The 19,260-nt window shown below is 40.7% G+C and overlaps 1 protein-coding gene across 3 annotated transcripts in view; it reads left to right on the top strand.

Moving 5' to 3' along the window:
• The window catches only part of Met (MET proto-oncogene, receptor tyrosine kinase), a 109,562-nt gene that overhangs the window by 6,751 nt on the left and 83,551 nt on the right, over positions 1-19,260 (top strand). The window contains exon 2 of one of the 3 annotated variants that reach the window (XM_052719702.1): positions 18,156-18,204. The exons of the other annotated variants lie outside the window; for them this stretch is intronic. The gene's annotated coding sequence lies outside the window, so the exon portion shown is untranslated. The remainder of the gene's footprint in view (positions 1-18,155; positions 18,205-19,260) is intronic. 3 annotated transcript variants of the gene reach the window in all.

Raw genomic sequence — 19,260 nt, forward strand, 5'->3', positions numbered from 1 at the left:
TCCTTCAGTTCAGAACCTTTTACCTAATGCCAATCCTTGTATTCAATATCAATATCCATCCGTCATGTCTTAGAATAAGATCTATTCTGAGTGTGTTGACCTGTTTCGGCAAATTTCAAAAATAAGCCATCTAACTAAATATATGACATTTATTGAAATTCATTTTATACCGTGAAGCAACTGGCTTGCAAAGAGTGCCGAAAATAGGAAGGAATTTCTAGGCTAATTTGATTAAATATTCTGTTGTTACCATATGCTTTCTGGAAATTGATTTTCCCTCTTTTACTATTCCTGTCATCCTCCTTCCGCCCACCTTGACACTCTTACTGATTGAAAGCTGTGCACAGGAAGGGGAAGGTATATGTGTGCATAGGAAGAGCAGCGAGTTCAAACAGGCTTAGAAAACATATCCTATAGTTATAAACTTCCATCGTGTACAAGGGGGTGAGGGAGTGCTCAGTGGTAAGGGTGCTATTGGGTTTTGCTCCAAATAGCATGGATGACACATCTTTGAACTCCATTGTGTGGAGAAAACCACCTTCTTGCTCTCACTAGATTTCCCGTTTGTGTGTGGTTTCTGGCAACTGTACTTTCCAACTGGCCTCAACACAACATGGAGCTTTAAATGCAATTGAAATGCACATGGATAAAACGCATGGCTGCTTTGCAGAGAGAGGGGAGGCACTGGACTGGAACAGGCAGTGAAATCTGTTTTGATGCAGACTTAGATTTCTAATTGCCCATCTTATATTACCCTCAGAAACCCGTCCTCATTCGGAGCATGCAACATGTGGGGTAGCAAAATTTGGTGATTTCTTATATTTTATGAGATGGGAGAGGAAAGGGAAATTATGTTATTACAATTATAGATTTCTTTTCGTTGACTCTGAAGGTTTGCTGCAACCATACATCATCGGTAAAGCTTGTTTTGGCATTTCATTACAGATAACTGTGTATAAGGAGTAGCTTATTTATACAGCTTAGACTGGTCTGATTTTGTTCTCCTGCTTGGCTTAATCATTAATAATAATGATGCATTTTTTTTTATTACACAACTGTGTTGCAAGTATTTTAAGACTCCAGTTAAAAGGTCTTTTGGCTTGATAAATGGAGTACCTCTTTATATATTCGAGAGAATATGTAGAATTGTCCAGTTTAGAACATTTTTGTGATAACTTTAAAGACACAGATACGGAAAATCAATACTACCTGGAGTTTTTGAGGGGTACTGGGTCAATGAGAAAACAGGCGTGAATGACAGGAAAACACTTCAAGGGTCAAGGTGCGCTGTAAGTCCCAGTGTCCAATGAAGAACCAGGCTGCCTGTTGGCTTGCCTTTTTTAAAGGTATTTTTATTCTTGATAATTTCAATGTATTTTAATCATGTTCAGCCCCAATTCTTCGCCCTTAACTCCTTACAGATCCCCTCCCACCTCCTGGCACCCTACTTCATGTCCTGTCTTTAAAAAAAATAAAATAAAATCTTATATAGCCCATCAATTCTCAGTTGTGGTGTCAACCTACTAGAAGCCAGACCCTTAAAGAAAACTGACTCTTTCTCCCCCAGAACCTGTCAAATTGCCATAATACTTCAGCTAGGAATGGGAGCTCATGGACACCCCTCCCTCTCCATCTGGAATGACTGGTTTGATCTGCAGGTTTTGAGGAGGCGATCATAACTGTTCTGAGCTCCTGAGTCTAGGGTCCTATCGTGTCCAGAAGAGACTGCTTTTTTTTCTGGTGCTCCTCAATTTCTGGCTCTTGGAATATTTCACCTGCTTCTTCCACTGTGGTTCCTGAGCCTGAGGGTAAGGGTCTGATATCGATGTCTCATTTGTGGCTGGGCACTTCACAGGCATTTTGGATGATCCTTTTATGTTATTAGTCACCATGCACTATATGAAGAAATTTCTCTGATGAGACCAGAGAGCTGCACTAGTCCATTGGTAGAGAGATACAAATTTAGAGGGAAATTTAGTACTATGACAATTTAGCAAAAATGATGGTAGTTGGTTCACTATTTTGGGCTTCATGGGGTGAAGGCTCCGCAGCCCAGATTTGCAGTTAACAGACATGTGTTTCCTCCTATGGAGTGAGCCTTAAGTGCAATCAGAAGGCGGTTGTTTACCCCTTAACTTTCCATGTACCCCTGACTGTATCTGGCTGGTCACTATTGTAGCTCACAGCGTTCACAGATGGAGAACGCTGATGAACCTTCTTCTCCCTCAAACAAGAGTAATGGCAATAACCTAAAGTATTTTGGGGTCTTTGGGACATCTCTGGCCAACATCTCAAGGGGATGTATCTCACATCTGGCACTGGGCTTTCTATTTGGCAACCTATGTCTTCTGGGATGAACATGATCTGCTATGTAGGGTAGCTCCCACCAAACCTTGCTATAGGAATACATATATGTATGAATCTTATAAAATAGATTTCTACATGGCTTTCTCAAACATCCTCAGTGTTAATTGGCCCACCCTAGCTCCTTCCTCTGCCCTACCCTCCCATCCCTCCCTCCACTTAAACCTCCCTCCCCATTATTCCCCCTTTCCCCCTTAATATGGCCTCTGTTCTATTAGCCCTCCTCCCTGGGGATCTTTCTTTGCCTTTCCCATCAATGGCCCATTTCTAGTTTCCCGATTCAATAGGTACTCCAAATTAAACACAAAATCTAATGATTTGACATTAGGATCCACATATCAGTGAGAACATGCAGCATTCATCTTTCTACGTTACCTCATCCAGTCTTCTGTTTTCTAGCTCCATGCGTTTACCTGCAAATTTCATAATTACATTTTTCTCCATAGCTAAATAAAATTCCATTTTAATATAGGTATCACATTTTCATTATTCATTCATCAGTTGGTAGACATCTAGGCTGCTTTCACGTTACAGATATTGTGACTGAAGCAACTATGGACATAGATGAGCAATTATCTCTGCAGTAGGAAATAGAGCCTTTTTGATATATGCCCAGAAGTGGTACAGTTGGGTTAAATCGTAGAGTTGCTGTCACACTAATGCCCACAGGTGTTGCGTCGGTTTTCTCTCCCACAATCAGTGTGCGAGTGTTCTCCTTTCCCACATCCTAGCCAGCATTTGTTGTCTTTTGTTTTCTTAATCCTAGCCATTCTGACTGGGGGAAGATGAAATCTCAAAGTACTTTTAATGTGCATATCTCTGATGGCTGATGACGATGAACACTTATCAAAATATTTCTTAGCCATTTGTATTTCTTCTTCTGAAAACTCTGTAAGGTTCCATAGCCCACTGTTAATTGTTGCCTTCATCCTCAATGGGAAAGAGGCAGGTCAAGGTGGGAAATCAGCAATGGAAGCCTCACATGTGTGTGCACACCTACACACACACACACACACACACACACACACACACACACACACACACATCAAGTAGTCAGTAGAGTCTAAGCTTCCCTTCTCTTCTGTCACACGTGCTTTAATTCTCACAGAAGGTAGACTGTCATCTGTATTATTGTTTGAATATGGTTGTGTCACCCAAAAAGTTCATGAATAAGGAACTTTCTCCTTAAGGTGCAAGTAGGTGGAGGTGGTATAGCTCTTTAAAAGGTGGGTAGCAGTAGAGAATACGTAGTTTACTGGAGCCTTGTGGGACACCATTATCCCTCTGATTCCTGGCTCCAGGTGTGAGCACCCAACTTAATATACTCTAGTCACTGTTATCTGTTGTTCCCCGTGAAAGCCTCACCAAAACTGCTCTGTGCCCATGAGGCTGCAAAACTATGAGCCAAGTAAACCTTTTCTCCATAAAGTTAGCTGCCTCACATATTTCATTGCAAAGCTTACTAATATAACTATCCAGATGTAAACTGGCCTCTAAGTTTATCCTATCTTTGTCTACCAGTAAGAATAGCAGGAATGCAAGGCAGAAACACAGCTTTTATTATCAGTGGCATGTTCTAAGCACTCTGCAGTCAACTCTCATACCCTGTGTCAAGTTCATCTTTTCAGAGACAGTCATGGCATTAAACTCAACAAGTTTGTAAACTTTTGTACCATTTACATAGAAATTTTTTCTATCCTATAGAATCATTATAATGTATGAATTATTATTGTGAAAAAGCTATGGTCTTAAGAACCATATCTGTGATCCTTTTCCACTGAAATATCATCTGTTGTGGCTGTGAATTAGCGTCCCTTGAGGACATATCTGGAAGCCTTTCTTTGGATGTTTCCTATAACGGAGTCCATGCCAGAGTGTATCAGGAATGAAAAGTTCATATTTTGAATAAACTTAGACAGTGATCTAAAGATTTGAGGAAAATGCACGTTGCTTCCTTCTTTTTGTCTTTACTTACTGTATTTTTGTTCATCTGAGGTGGTGAAATGGGCAGCTGTCATCTGACCCTGCCCTCACATTTGGACATGAACCTCTCTGTCCACTTCCAGGTGGAGGCCACGCTGTCCAAAGAGAGCCTGTGGTTTCCACACTATTTACGTAACACAAAGACAGCCAACAAGTATATGTCATTTAAAAGCCAAGAGTCCTTAGGTTTAAACATTCATTAGCTATTGTTGGTTGACAGGGGAAGAACTTCAAGCAGAAAGGAATATACATTTTGGACTTCTCAGAAATGCTTTTCTGTCATGTCAAAATTAAGAGTCTTGTCGATTTTATTTCAGTCTGACTAGCACATATTTAGATTGTCCCTTGCAATCTATATGCCAAAGCCCAGTGACTTTTAAGCGCTCATCTGGTCTTCAAGGAGCTTTTTAAAAATGCTCTTTAAATCACCAGAGAAGTACAGATAAAATCCCAGGCAGTTTCATTAATGGCACTGAAAGGTGGCAGCCCTTGAATCTGTGTCGTAAGTTAATTAATTATTTTCCAACTGCTATTAAACATTCTAAGTGAATAACTAGACTGGAATTCAGGATCAAGCCTCCCTCACAGTTCCTAAAACGGTTTTGCTTTTCAGAATTAGATGATCATTATATCTGATTCATTTCTTCAACATCTTTAGGTCATTGGCTTTATTGAAGAGAGAGGAGTATCTGTTTTGATGTGTTTGCTTTCCCCAGAAGTTATTTCTTCCAGATTTCAATAAATCTCATTCTGAGATAATAATAATCAGAGCCTGGCATTTCCTCTTAATAAAGGGCCATGGATCTGATGAATTATGTAAACATTATAAGGAATTTGCTACAGAGGTCATAATCGTGTAGCCATCTGCTTCTCAATTCAGCCTGCTCACTCTGTACAAGCTCAGTGGGAACAGGCTTTAAGTGCTAACAGGCTTAAAGCTAAGTGCTTTAAGATGGGAGCATCCTGAAACAGAGTTTTGTTCTTGGTCCCCCCCCATCTTTGGCCAGTCTACAACGAGTTCTTCCTCTACAGGTCTCTATCCAATCCTTCCACTGCAATGACTGCAAACTCTGATGGTTCTCTCAAGTTCTCAGTTGTCTGTGGCTTTCCTTATTCTCAGTGCAAGATTTCATTTCGTATTTGGAGAGTAACAGAAGCCCATTTGGTCTCCCCATCACTCGTTATTCCCTCCTTGAGTATGTCTTGGAGAGTGAAGTGGTCTTTTCAACCTATGATCCTGGTCCCAGTCTCCCCCGCACCTCTGATCACCTTGATCTGCCTGCCCTCCTTTCGGCCCCTCCCCTCCTATCCTTAAGGTCTCCGTAACCATTTTTCATTCAGTCCTTTTGCAACTAGCTGCCGCTTCAAGAAAGAAATAAAACACAGATGTAAGGCGTGCTGATAGGATCTTGAATAAACAGTTGCTTAAGTAGTTGCTCTGATTTGTCTTATCTTTTAAGAAAGAGTTCTTGAAAATATATGCGTACCCTGTTTTCTCTGCTTTCTTTTTTCCTATTCACTGCCTGACTCATTTGATTCAAGTAGTCTCCTCCATATGCCAAGAAAGTCTGCTTGTTGCCAAAGCTAATGGACATTTGTTTTATTCCCACTCTCCCGCTCTGTGGAATACACTACACTCCATGATGTATGTCTGATTTCTTCCCTCCTTCTTGAAAGTTATGCTCTAGCTATGAAAAATCATCCAATCTAATGTCTCCATGTTTCCTTTGTCTACAATATTTCTTTATATCTTTGGAATAAAGGCAGTGCTCTCTGTTACCTGAAATGCTTGGGGTCAGAAATATTTCAAATTTTAGGGTTTTAGAATATCTCCATAGACTTTGTTAGGTGAGTGGCCCTAATAAATATCCAAAATTAAAAAATGCTCCAAAATTCAAAACTTTTCAAGTGTGCAGGTACTCAAAATATGGCCGATTTTAGAGGGTTTTGCATTCTTGATTTTTGGATTATGGATATTTATGCTGCATAAAGTTTAAGTGAATTGCTCTCACAGTGAAGACTACAGCATTTAAAGTTTAGATGAACCAATGGACCACAGATTTCTGTCTTTGACTCTTTCTTTTCCTTAGACTACCATCGACAGGTTGTAAGACACTTCCACCTGAATGACTAGCTGGCGCCTTAGAACTATTAATTAAACCATCTTGACGTCTCAGACTCTCTTATGATCAGCAGCTATGCTGAACCATTAGCACATAAATGTTCTCTCTCTCTAACATCTCCCTGGTCCTGTCATCCCTTTCTGTCTAAATTTACAAATTGTTTTTTCAGGACCATGCTTTCAGATATTAATTTAATTGTTTCTTATTTTTTGCCATATGTACTTACTAAGTGCCATGTAATGACAATAGTTAAGGAGTTGATGCTAAAGCTCACAGGCTAGAAGGAAACACACATCACCATGCAGTGTGATGAGGGTGAGATGAGGGGAAGGCACCTGAGAAAGCTCCTGTTTTCCTGTAGAAGGCAAGAGCGTCATCAAGAAGACTTCCCGGCTGAGTCTCCTAAGGCTAGACCTTAAAACAGAAGAGGCTTATCCAGGTGAAGCAACAGAAGAGTGCTCTGTAAAGAAATCCACACATGCCAACACCCAAAGTTGGAGAGCACATTGCTTGCTTTAAAAACTGGAGAATGGAATGGTTAGTTTAGCAATCGCAAGGGTAAGTCTGGAAAGATCATGTGTGGCTTTCAAGATTTCCGAAGGTGGTGTCTTTTTGTTCAGTAGAAAAACAACTTAATCAGATTTTTCATTCAGAAAAAAAAAAAGTCTCTTGTACATTGTCGAACAGATCATCAAGACAAGAGTGGAGAGGGAAAAACAGCTAGGAAACCAGCAATGTAGGTAAGAGGTGACACTGAGCAATAAGACAGGCATGTCTGCCATGCCTGCAATTGGGAGTCCAGTATGCTGACTGAAAATGCGGGAGATGTGAGACACAGATATGATAGCAAGTGAAAGAGCAGGTGTGGTGAGGATAAGTATAGGTTCCACAAGGATCTGCAACTGCTCTTTCGGCTTGACTTACCCATCCTGTTCTTCCACCCCGTTAGCATTGTTGACCCCAGCCTTCGCTTCTACACTTCTTATCATCTATGCTCTTCTCCTTGTAGAGTGTATTAATTCCTCACTTGTTGCTGTAACAAAACGCATAACAAGAAGCAAGTTAGGGGAGAAGGAGGCTCTTTTGGTTGGTGGTTGGTGGTTTGCAACAATATAGCCCATCGTGGCGGAGAAGAAACGGTGGTAGAACAAGAGACTGATGGTCACATTGTGTCCACAATCAAGAAGCAAAAAGCGATGAATGCTAGTGCAGAGCTTGCTTTCTCCTTTTTTTCCTTTCTGTTTAATCTGTAACACATTTGGGTAGGTCTTTCCTCTCCTGTTAAACCTTTCTGGAAACATGCTCACAGGCATACCCAGAGGCGCATCTACTAGGTGGTTCCAAACCCGATGAAATCGACCCTGAAGATTAACCATCATGGTGGTCTCCCCCAACTTCCTGTCTTTTCACACCATCTTCATGCTGATTGCTTCTTAACTTAAGTCTTTAGCCTAGACCCGTATTCTTCATTCTGAGACACAAATATTCCACCACATGCCCAACAACTCTTGGCTGTTTAAATAGTACTTCAACTGTGAACACAACCAAACTGGCTTCTTCACATCCCCATAAAACTCCTGGTCTTAAACCCCACTGGTTGTCCTAACTCCTTGCATCTCCATGTCTGCACCTGGGAAAACTCTTCTCCTTATTATAAAATCTGTATTTTTATTTCCCTTTTTAATCACACACCTGATATTTTAATTCCATTCTCTCTGTCATCAAAATGTATAACCACAATGCAGCCACTTCAGCCAGAAAGAAACTCATTATTTCCTTCTATGCCAGGCCAATCCATCACGGCGGGACTGCTTCCACAGTCTGCCCTGGCTTCACGCCTCACCCTGTGTCATACCATCCCCTGCTAGCAGCTGTCTTCCTTCACGCGCTCAAGGTGATTCCATTCAGACCCAAGCACTCCCTCAATCCATGCCTTGCACTGTTCCTCACTTCATTCCAACAAAAGCCAGAATCTCACAGCTGCTTACAAGGGCTCTACAGTTCTGATTCTTTGTCTTTCTTGACTTCATCTTTTGGTTGCCAAGGCTCAGGCACAAACCCACCAAATGTGTCCCTTGTTCCTGCTTCTTGCCTCTGCTCAGAAATTTCACCTCTTTTCACATGTCATTTGACTGAGTTCTCCCTCCCTCAACCTTTTCCTCAAAAGGTACCTACACAGATTTTCAAAGCCACAGACTTCTCCCTGTGCCCTCCCTGGAGACAGTCCAGTCCTCCAGACACTGTCAACTTCTAATATACTCTACATCCAGCTTGCTTATGTGTATTGTCACCCAAATGTCCCTGTTAGTAAGTGCTTCTCACAAGAACTGGAGTGTTTGCCTGTTTAGTGATGTATGCCAAGTACACAGTAGAGCCTCGACGCACATGTGCTGAATTCAACCTAAGTAGCTGTTGAATAGACAAAACTAACACGGAGAGATGGATTTTCATACCCCCTGCTGATGAGGGTAAGCAGACACTGCTCTAGGGAGTCCGTAATTTATTCTCCTCGATCTTCACCCTTGTGCTGTAGCAAGCTTTCTCATCAGGACCACCAGCCTTCAAATAACAACACAGAGACTGGTTAATTATGCAAGCGTGGCCTTAGCTTAGGCTTGCTTTTAACTAGCTCTTACAACTTCAGTTATAAACCCATTTTTAATATTCTACGTTCTGTCACATGCAGCCCACCCTGCTTCCTCCCTGTCTCCTCGTGTCTCTCTCACACCTAGATTCATCTCCTACTTCCTCTCTCTCTCTCCAGAAATCCCACCTATAACTCCTGCCTAACGATTGGCCATTCAGCTTTTTGTTACACCAATCACAGCAAATACACCTTACACAGCATCCAAATATCCAACAACATTGAGCCTGGATGGTTGAATGACCCTCTGCACTGTGTTACAGCCTTTGGCTCCTTCCCCCTTCAGTCTCCTCACTATATGGTCACCAAAATGGGATACATGTACTAATTTCCCTATCCATTGGCTCCCACCGACCATCAGAATGCAGAGCCCTCACCAGAATGCATGAGGTTTTCTGTGATTTGGCGGTTTCAACCACGCCAGCCCCTCCCACACAGCCTCTTTACTACAAGGAAAGCCATGTACCTTGTCCTCAAGGTGCCTGTGTATGAGTTCTTACAGGCCAAAGTGTCTGCACCTAGTTTAACTGTTGAGCCAGTCGTTTACCTTCATGTCGTTACCCAGCTAAAACTATCTCTGCTGTCTGGGATGCCTTTCATTTTCCTTCTCTTTGTGCTCCTCCTCCGGTAGCACTGCTGGGGTGGCGTGGGGGCTAGGACGGCCTAGTCATCATGGCAGTGACTCCTTAAGTGAAAAGAAGTCTGTTCCCTCTTCTTGCTCTTCTCTTCCTCAAACATACACCTTACACAAGAGCAAGAGCATGCGTGCGTGCGTGCGTGCACACACACATACACACACACACATACACACACACAGCCCTGAGTTATTTTCTCTTCAATTGATCAGTTATAAAAGTGCAAGGCTGAGCACAGTTGTTTTTAAGTTGTCCTAACCTTTAGGTTTATTGATTTTTTTTTTCAAGCATCCAGGGTGTTTACTGAATATTAGAACTGGGCTCCCGTACTTACTTTTCTGCCCTGTCCTATTTTCATAGGGATTGGCTTGCTTGGCATTCTCTGTTCATTTGAAGATATTTAATTTTTATTTCGTAGAAAATGCGCTTAGTTCTTTATTTTCTGATGGTCTATTGATCGCAACACGTTTGTATGCTTTTGATTTTTCTCCCAACATAATTGCACTATTTTCACTCATGAAAATCCTCACCTGTGGAAAGTAACAGGCCAGTCTGGTAATTCCATTCTTTGACAGTAATATCACAATTTCTGCTTTGCTTAGAGAAAAAAAAAAACTACTGTGTAATTCGGCTTCAAAACGGAGACCTAATTCACTCTGTTCCAGAGCCTGCTAGCTAGTGTCAACGTCCTAGGAAATGTTCCCAGGTGTGAACAAAATAGAGTTGAGAACTAAGTGAGGAGAGTCCTAGAAAGAAAGGCCCACTTGATCTAACACCTCGTGTCTCCTCCACCCTTGTCCCCTTCCTTCCTGGATATGGTTTCTTTCCTATGGTGCAGCCACCACGACGAAAATGGATCCACTGACTGCCTGTGTCCCCGCGCAGCTGTTCGATTTTTGCCTTGTACAAACCCAGAGGAAACAGATCCGCCGATAGTGTTCCATGCCTTTAATCCTAGCACTAGGAGGCAGAGACAAAAAGAAGGACAGTTTGAGACTGACCTGAACAACGTACAAGATCTTGTCTCACTCAAAAGATAGTGAAGGGAGGAAGGGAAGGGGGGAGGAAGAAGGAAGGAAAGAAATGGGTTAACCCACTCTTGAGCACAGCTCCCCCATTTGGAACTAGAACACTCCTTCTGCCCAGGACACTTTCCACTCCCACCCCAGACAGGAGGGGATGTCTGATTCACTAGTGAGCAATGTATTGGCTTCCTTTCCTCTGGATGTGCCTCCCTCTTGGTTCCCATTCTGACTGCCCAGTCAGGTTCATCCTCTCCAAACTCTGCATGTGAATGTAGCAGGAAAGGGTTGCTAAGCTTAGTTTATATTAACTTACATATGTAGAAAGATGTAATCTGTGAGTTTATTTTATTCACTGTTCCTGGCTTAAGTGAACAAAATCTGATAGAGCATTTACACAATCTGAATTATAAACTTCCATTCATCTATTAGACCAAAAAAACTGCTTTTGATTTCAAATCTTTTAGCATGTTCTTAACAATGGGGGAGTTCAACCTCCGCATTTCTGAGGATAATGAAATGTTCTTGTATGAGCTACCATTTATTAATGGGGTAAATGCCTGTCCATCAATCAGGATTCTGACAATTCAATGAATGCTCTGAATGGTATTTTTTTTTACAACATGCACAATAGTAAAACAAATGTCCATTTATTCTTTTTTCCCAGAAGTTGGATGTTTTCAGCCATTCTTAAAAGAACAAAGATGTTTGCTAACAGATTATGAATTTATGAGACAAAAATCTTGAGGATAGAATGCATTCTATTCTTTTAATCTTTACTCTTCCATATCAGGCTTGGACAAAGATCTTAATCATATATTGAAAGTAGAAAATGCACAATTGGCTTTTTCTTAGGCTAAAAGTCTGTCATTTTCAACTTCTAAAATGATGATCAGGAGAAGGGCTGAGATAACCACACAAGAATGAGAACAAAAGTATTATCTATTTAAAGAAACATTTGTGTAATGCCCAAGAAAGTGCTTAGAGCCACCCCTGATCCCACTCATTATAACGTATGAATATTATTCTAGCACCAATTTTAACGTTTTCTTCTATAGCCATCTATATCTGAATCTTTAATAAATATACAGATCTAGATCTTTTTTATGAAATTTCATGTAAAGTATAAGTTGTGTAACCTTTCTCTAAAAAATAAAAAAGAATGTTTATGCCCTTTGACAGTTATACTTTCATATATTTAAAATCACTTGATGAACTCAGTCACCCTATTGATCACGTTTAAAACAACATGTTTCAGATATATAACAGCAGCAAAATAAATAAAAATAAGAAATTGTGCACAGTTTGCAAATATGTATGTGTTAGGGAAACAAACCCTTAAAAATTGAGTCAAGCCTGGTGGTCCATGCCTTACTCCTAGCTACTGAGGAAGCTGGGATAGAAAGATCTCAATTTTAAGGTATGCTTGGACCACAGAGAACGTTCAAAGGCAGCATGGACAATGCAGTGGGACTGTCTGGAAACAAAGGGCCGGGGTGTAGCTACATAGAAGAGCACTTGCCTCACATGTAAGCATTTGGTTCAAATCCCAGTACAATTAAATAAATAAATAGGAAGGAAGGAAAGAAGGAAAACAAGAAAGCAGGCAAGCAAAAGACAGAAAACTGTCTGACTCCCAAGATAAATAGATTCTATCCAAGTCTCTTCATTCCAAGGTATGTTTGTTTCAAGAGGTGGTCACTCCCTCATTTTTTCTCTACATGTTTACAACTAGGGTTGTCATTTAAATATATTCATGAGACATGCTTACACTAAAAAAGAATCCAGTATTTGAGATTTAAATGGGTCTCCTCCACTTTCACTTCCTAAATCTCTGTGGGGATATGGGCTTACTCCTTAAACTTGTGGTTCCTGTTTGGCCCTTACTGTGGCCTCTGTCTTGGAAGAACTTTAAGGGCTTCAAGAACTTGAAACTTGAGTTAGAGGAAAACCACAAGATGGCCAAGGGTGCGGAAATAACAAATAACTCTATTTAAACTGCAGAGAGAAGTAAAGGAATGAAACACTGGGCAGGTATTCGGAGTGGTCTTTCCCAGAGCACTGGCCAACTTCCTCGTTGCTGTCCAGAGCAAGCCAAACTGGCTAAGGCACGGCTCAGAATGATAAGCAGAGATGTTGCATTCATTAGATGTCAGTGTGCGCTGCATAAATGAATACCAGTATATCCCATAATTTATTTAAGACCTTCGTGGCCAACGAAACTAAAGAATCTGACCCTTGGGCCGGGCTGTCTGAGGGATAAGGCACTTCCATATTGATCTTGGGCCTAAGAATCCTCCCACTCTCCCCACCACATTGCACCTCTTATCCAGAAAGTTCTACATGGCATTAGAGTACAAGAGAGGTATTCTGGGACCAACTAATCTGTAAATATTAAAAATAACATGGTCTTATGGGAATTTTGGATTAGTTAAATGTGATCACACAAACGAGCAGTTAGATGGCCTGAAAAATCCAGACACTTCCTTCTGTTCCTTTAATTCACCATTGGAGACCACTTGGGCTTGGGATGTAGGTCTCTGGTAGATCACTTACCTAGCATACTCAAGACCATAGGTTTGACCTCTTCAGGGTGAGGGTGAGGAGGAATGAAAAAAGTAAAAGAAAGAGGGAGAAGAAGGGAGGAAAGGAAAGGGTAGGCAGGGAGGGGAAGGAAGGAAGGAAGGAAGAAAAGAAGGATCTGACTGCACTGGAAAGGGTTTGTGATATGGTATATTGTCTTTATCATTATAGAGACTATGGTTAATATCGAAGCATAGTGAAAAAATCCAGAAAAAGAATTGTAAACTTTGTTTTCTTAACAGTTCTCTGGTTTCATTTATGTTTCAATTTAGGCTACAGGCTTATGGTATAGAGTTTATCTTGCTGTCTTCAAATCAACAGAAGTTCTCAGTACCTAGACAACTGTTTGTCATGTAATAGATGCTCACAAATATCTGTTCACTATTGTGTAACACCATGTACTGTGACTGTTTACAAATCCAGCCCTTGAAATGTCATCAGAAACTTCTTATTGGAATCTTGTTGCTATAACTTGATTATTATGATCCTACCTTTTCCAATCTGGCAGAGTGGGCACATGCATGGTGCTCATTCAGAGGTTGGAAGTCAACCTTGGAGTCGGTCCTAATCTTCCAAGTTCTTTGAAATAGAATCTCCTGTTGTTCATCATTGTGTATCCCAGGCTAGCTGGTCACCCACTTCTGAATATTCTCCTGTTTCCACCTCCTATCTTACAGCAGAAGCTCTGGTAATTACAGATGATGTTACCTCATCACTTTATGTGAGCTCTGGGGATCCCCTAAGGTCCTCACACATGCGTGTCAAGCACTTTACCTACTGAGTCACCTCAGCTCTTATAGTCCTACTTTTAAAGGAAATGGAAAGAATGTAAATTTAGAGAGGGCTAAGAATTTTACTTAGAATGTCATTCTTGCAAGCTCCCTTATACGTGACAGTGACTGTTTTTATGGGTTAGCTTCCTTAATGTGGCATCTCAGCCATTTTCCAGAATTATAAACTCCCTTTATACACTTAAATGTATTGTTGAAATCTTTTACAGTTTTATATGTTAACTCATCATTTAGATACATTATTTTCATCTTGAGTTCAGGCTACACATTCTAATAGACTTCAGAAATACATAGTAGGGAAAAAAGAAAACAGTATGCCACCTCAGAAATCTCAGGTAATGAATATGTCCCCAGGTGTCAAATGAGATATTTACAAGTAATTGTTCAAAAACACAAAGAAACCATTCTGTCCCACTTATTTGAATATTTTATGTAGTCTATGGTAGGGCCATACCACCCTGAACATGCCTGATCTTCTCTATTTCATGTAAAGTTGTTTTTATGCACTTGACCTTGTGTATGAACTCAAACGTCCGTATATTTTTTCCTGGATATTATTTGTTTGTGATTTGCAAGGAGTAAAGGAATCATTATGAAAATGCTCACCATAAGGAAGAAGGAAAGACACAATTTCATTGGCTCCTTTAAGCCTAAAATATGGTGGTTGGAGATACCCCAACGATAGTGAGAACCTTCCCCTCTTCTGCCCATAGCACCAGCTTCAACTCGGGCTGGCTCTGCCCACAGAGTAGACGTGATATCAAGGTGGTATCATCTGTGTGTTTGGAACCTCTGAACATGAGTGGTTCGCTGCCAGCATCCATATGGTTGTCCTTGCTCTGGTCGTGTGTTCACCCTGACTGAGCACTGGCTCAGAAGACAGGAGCTCGGTGAAAAGCCTGTCTGCTGAGCAGACTCGCCCTGCAGTGAGAAGTGGGCAGCATGATTGATAGGCAATCTCAGGAGGTGAGGCAGAGAGAGTTTTCCAAAGAGCTGCCCGAGGAAGAAATAAGAGGTGCTGCGCAGGTACAAATAAGGGTTCATTTAGGGACTGCGTCTTCTGAATAAAGCCCTTTCCCTAGAAATGCAGCTACTTAGAAACAGTCCAAATAAACATCATATATTTTAAAAATTAAAATATTGAGGAAACCTTGTTTTCCTTTTTTCTTTTTTCTTTAAAAGTTTTTTTTTATTTTACATAAAACTACAGTTCCCTCTCCCTCCCTGAGACCTTGATTTCTTGTGTACATTTAGCTAACATTTCATTCTCTTCAAACACATATGTCATCTGAAAAAAAATGAGAATAACATTTACCTTATGATTATAGTTAGAAAAATATAACTGAGTTTATCTTGTAAGCTAGAAAGTGCTTTCAACATAGTTGTATATCATTGTGACTTCTGAGAAGAATCAGATCCTAAAGTGAAGTTAATTGTGTGAAAGTTTACAAAGTCTTCCTCTTTAAGAAGTGTCCCATTACACCTGCTGTGATCTTTCCTGAGGAATCAGTCTTTGAATGCAACCCTGTGCTTTTGTTGCTGGTTGAATTTTTGAGTGGCACAGATGCCACTCAACAAATACCTGAAAACCCACCATATTGCTAGATTTGGGAGGAATGATATGACCAACACAAGATATTTTCATGAGAAAGCTCAAAGCAGATAGGTGGAGAGGAGAGTTGAATGGCAGATGGGACGGTTATGAGCCTGAATTCATAGCTAACAGGCCGTCTCTAATAGAAAGACTCCTAAATGCCACAGGTTTAATGACCGAGATGGCACGGAGGTGCTCACTTACAGGAAATGTTTGCTCAGTGAGCATATACTTATTACCAACTGCAGAGAAATCAAGAAATGCTTTATAGGTGATTCAGTTTTATCTGCTATGTGCACAGTTCAAGAGAATGAATTAGTCAGTCTGTTTGAATCATCTTTATATGTTCCATTTAGTTAAAAAAAAATCTGTTAAATGTCTAGCACTATTTCAAAGAGAAAAAAAGGAGCAGAAATGGTGGAAAAGACATTCTATGTTGAAAGTATGATTCACACACATCACAGGAAAAATGGAGCAAGGCAAAAATATATGGGAAAGGAGTATTTCTGAAGTCACTGCCATTATAAAACTTAAAATTTCTGGCATAGAGCTGGGGAAGCAAGAGTAACATATGAAAGTTGATGGCACTGGTGTGACAGGTAACTGTAGAAAAGTTATCACTGAGATCAGAATTGTCACAGTCAGAACATACTTTGGAGTTCACTGGTTCAGTTCAGGAATGCCAGTAAATATTTAATAACCGTTTTTTTGTGTGGGAGGCAAAGCTCTAATTTGCAGTATTTGCCAATTCCTATGATGTAGCACTCCCATCGTGCTGATTTTGGGCTGTCAAGGTAAGGTCACTGAAATATAAGCTAGGAAGAGACGGACAAAATAGGTGTCCTAAGCCAGTACCAGAGGACCCTAGCATGCCACTGTTCAAAATTCACTTTACAAGCTAGAAAGTTGCTGAAGCCAAAGAAATTGAGTGACTTGTTTGGGGTCACATAACTTAGCTTCAGTGCCACAACTGAAGCTAGGTTCTGCTTCTCACAATTATGAATGCTTAATGAGGAAAGGACCATAATTGATTGTCAAGGCCATGTAACTCCATCACCAGGCTATATTTCCCTTCTTTGAACTTCTTGCCTTGAGTTTAAACTGGTGTGTGGTTGTCTGTCTTTTCTACTAGTTTCTGTTCTCACTAACAGTTAGAAAATAATTTAGTCACCTTTGAATCTTCAGCCTTCTTCTTGGTATCTGGCACATTATAGATGCCGATCTATGTTTTCTAAGATTTTGAATAAACAATGGTAATAGAGAACATCTGTTCACCTACCACAGGCCAGGCACTGCACTAACATGCATTCATCATTGAATTTACAGAGCCGTCTTCACAAAGGAGGCGGGTCCCACAATGCACCTGACCAGAATATGTGGTTGTGCACCTGGCACCAGAGTCTGCACTTGGCACTCTGGTCTCACCAACACACACCTTTGTAAACAGAGACTAGTCTTAATGAGCTGGAATGGTTAAGAAAACGGTGTGTATTAAATGATTAATTACATCCTTCTTCTCTTCTGGTTTTCTTTTGCTTTGCTGTCCCATCAAGTGAGATAACAAAAAGCTTGTTTGTACATTTGCTCAATTCTAGCTAGTTCAGCCTTAGTACAGTGAGTGACATATATATCAACCTTAGAACATTATTCTTATTTCTAAAACATTATGTAATCCCTCAGATTGTAAAAATAAAATAAAGATCATTTTGAAGTTTCTTTCACAAGAGAAAAACTATAAGCCATGCACACTCAGTACTGTTTTAATGGGCATCAACTTGGAGGCAAACGAATTATAATGTTGTTTGGCCTTCCTTTTGGAAAAATGTATTCACTTATTTCCCTCATATTGTATTTTTTGGAGAAAATGCAGAAATAGTGCTCCCAATCTTGGAAGATATACTGATATATGTTAAGTTGAGAAAACATTTAATTTTTCATATAATATGCTCTGGACTGATAAGACAATTTATCCCTAATTCTTCCTTCTCATTTCTTCTTCTTTCTCTACTTGGCACCAAATATGTTCGAGTATATTTCAAAACAATGAGAATTATACATTAAAAAAGCAAGTTCAATTCCCAGTCTTTATATGTACTCTAAAATGGTCATATGTCTTCAAAACAGCCCCTCTATTTGATACTTAGGAGCAATCACATGAGAGTATCAAACTGTGGGCACAGAGGTGGATGGATGGCCTTAAGTCACATGACTAGACAGGGAAGAGCTGGGGTCGGAAATGTGATGGTGAAACGTCTGCTCCGCTATGACCTCTCTGTGTAGGAAGCTGCTTCAGTGTTAATGAAGCATCTCAGGGTGGGCTGCTGTCTGTTAGGCGGGGAACTGAAGTCACACTGGCTGACTCCTGACAAGCGTGCTTGTTCAGAAGAGGATGCTAACCATGCTTCCTTCTTCACAGGATGTTTGTGGAGAGAAATCAGGCGGTTTAGCAGAATGCCCAGCATGTGGTAAGCACACAATGCATGTTATTGTTGTTCTTATTGTTATATGGCTTGTACCTCTTTCAGCAATTTCTTATTGAAACTTTCCTTTGCTCTCCAGTACAACTGTGATTTTCTAGCTTTGCTGTACATCACCCCAAAGCCTATATCCTCAGCCAGATCCCTTCATGTGGACCCTGAAGACTACTGTGTCCTCAACTGTCTGTGCCAGGTTTCTCTCATGAGTGTAAAGCGGAGGCCACAGAATGTTGATCGTATCTTACCTTAAAGAAACCCTGGGGCTCAAAGGGACCCTTTCATTAATTTCTTACTGATCTCAGTTTGCAGGCTCTGCTTTAGTTATTTTGAACCTCTTCATCCAGCTGAAGTCCCTAGTTCCTCCTCTCTATCCATGACTTGAAACCCATGTCTGTGCACTCTGATTTACTTTTAGAACGTAGAGGTATCATGTTCTGAACCTCTCGCCGTTCCTGTACTGTCATGTGACTTCTCCACTCTGGCTGTATCAGAGAACATGACCTCTCTTCTGTTCCGGGAATCTTAGAAATACCTGTTTGGAATATTGCATCATCAGCTTTGCCTCTCACTTGTGCCCATCACCCACTTCTCAGACTCTAGTACTTGCCACTGTCCTGCCCACGCCATGTGCTCTCCACTGCTTCTCTGCTTCACACAAAATTAGTGTGTCTGTGAGGAATCTTCGTTCACTGTCCTCCTTGAGGACTGAATCTAGCCTCATTTGCGGTCTGGCTTCCTGTCTACTCACACAGCTCTCTGTTAACTCGTTGCCTCGACTAATGAACTATGAGCTTTCCAGAGGAGAGCACTGTGTCTTTGTAGGTACCAAATCAGTGTGAGTAGAAGAGAAAGTCTTGCAAAGGAGCATACACCCTTTTAATTTAACAACGAACTCCAAGCAACTGCTGGTACCTTCGAGAACTACTGTTCTCGCTTGGATGAACGTTCCACTGCCTCAAAACACACATTCCCTTTCACCTTAATAGTATTGAAGACTACTGTTAAATCTATTGAAACAACTCTTTTGAAGGTCAACAAATAGTT

The sequence above is a fragment of the Peromyscus californicus genome, unplaced genomic scaffold (assembly GCF_007827085.1).
Source record: "Peromyscus californicus insignis strain IS unplaced genomic scaffold, ASM782708v3 Scaffold_6__1_contigs__length_162567912, whole genome shotgun sequence".
NCBI classification, from domain to species: domain Eukaryota; kingdom Metazoa; phylum Chordata; class Mammalia; order Rodentia; family Cricetidae; genus Peromyscus; species Peromyscus californicus.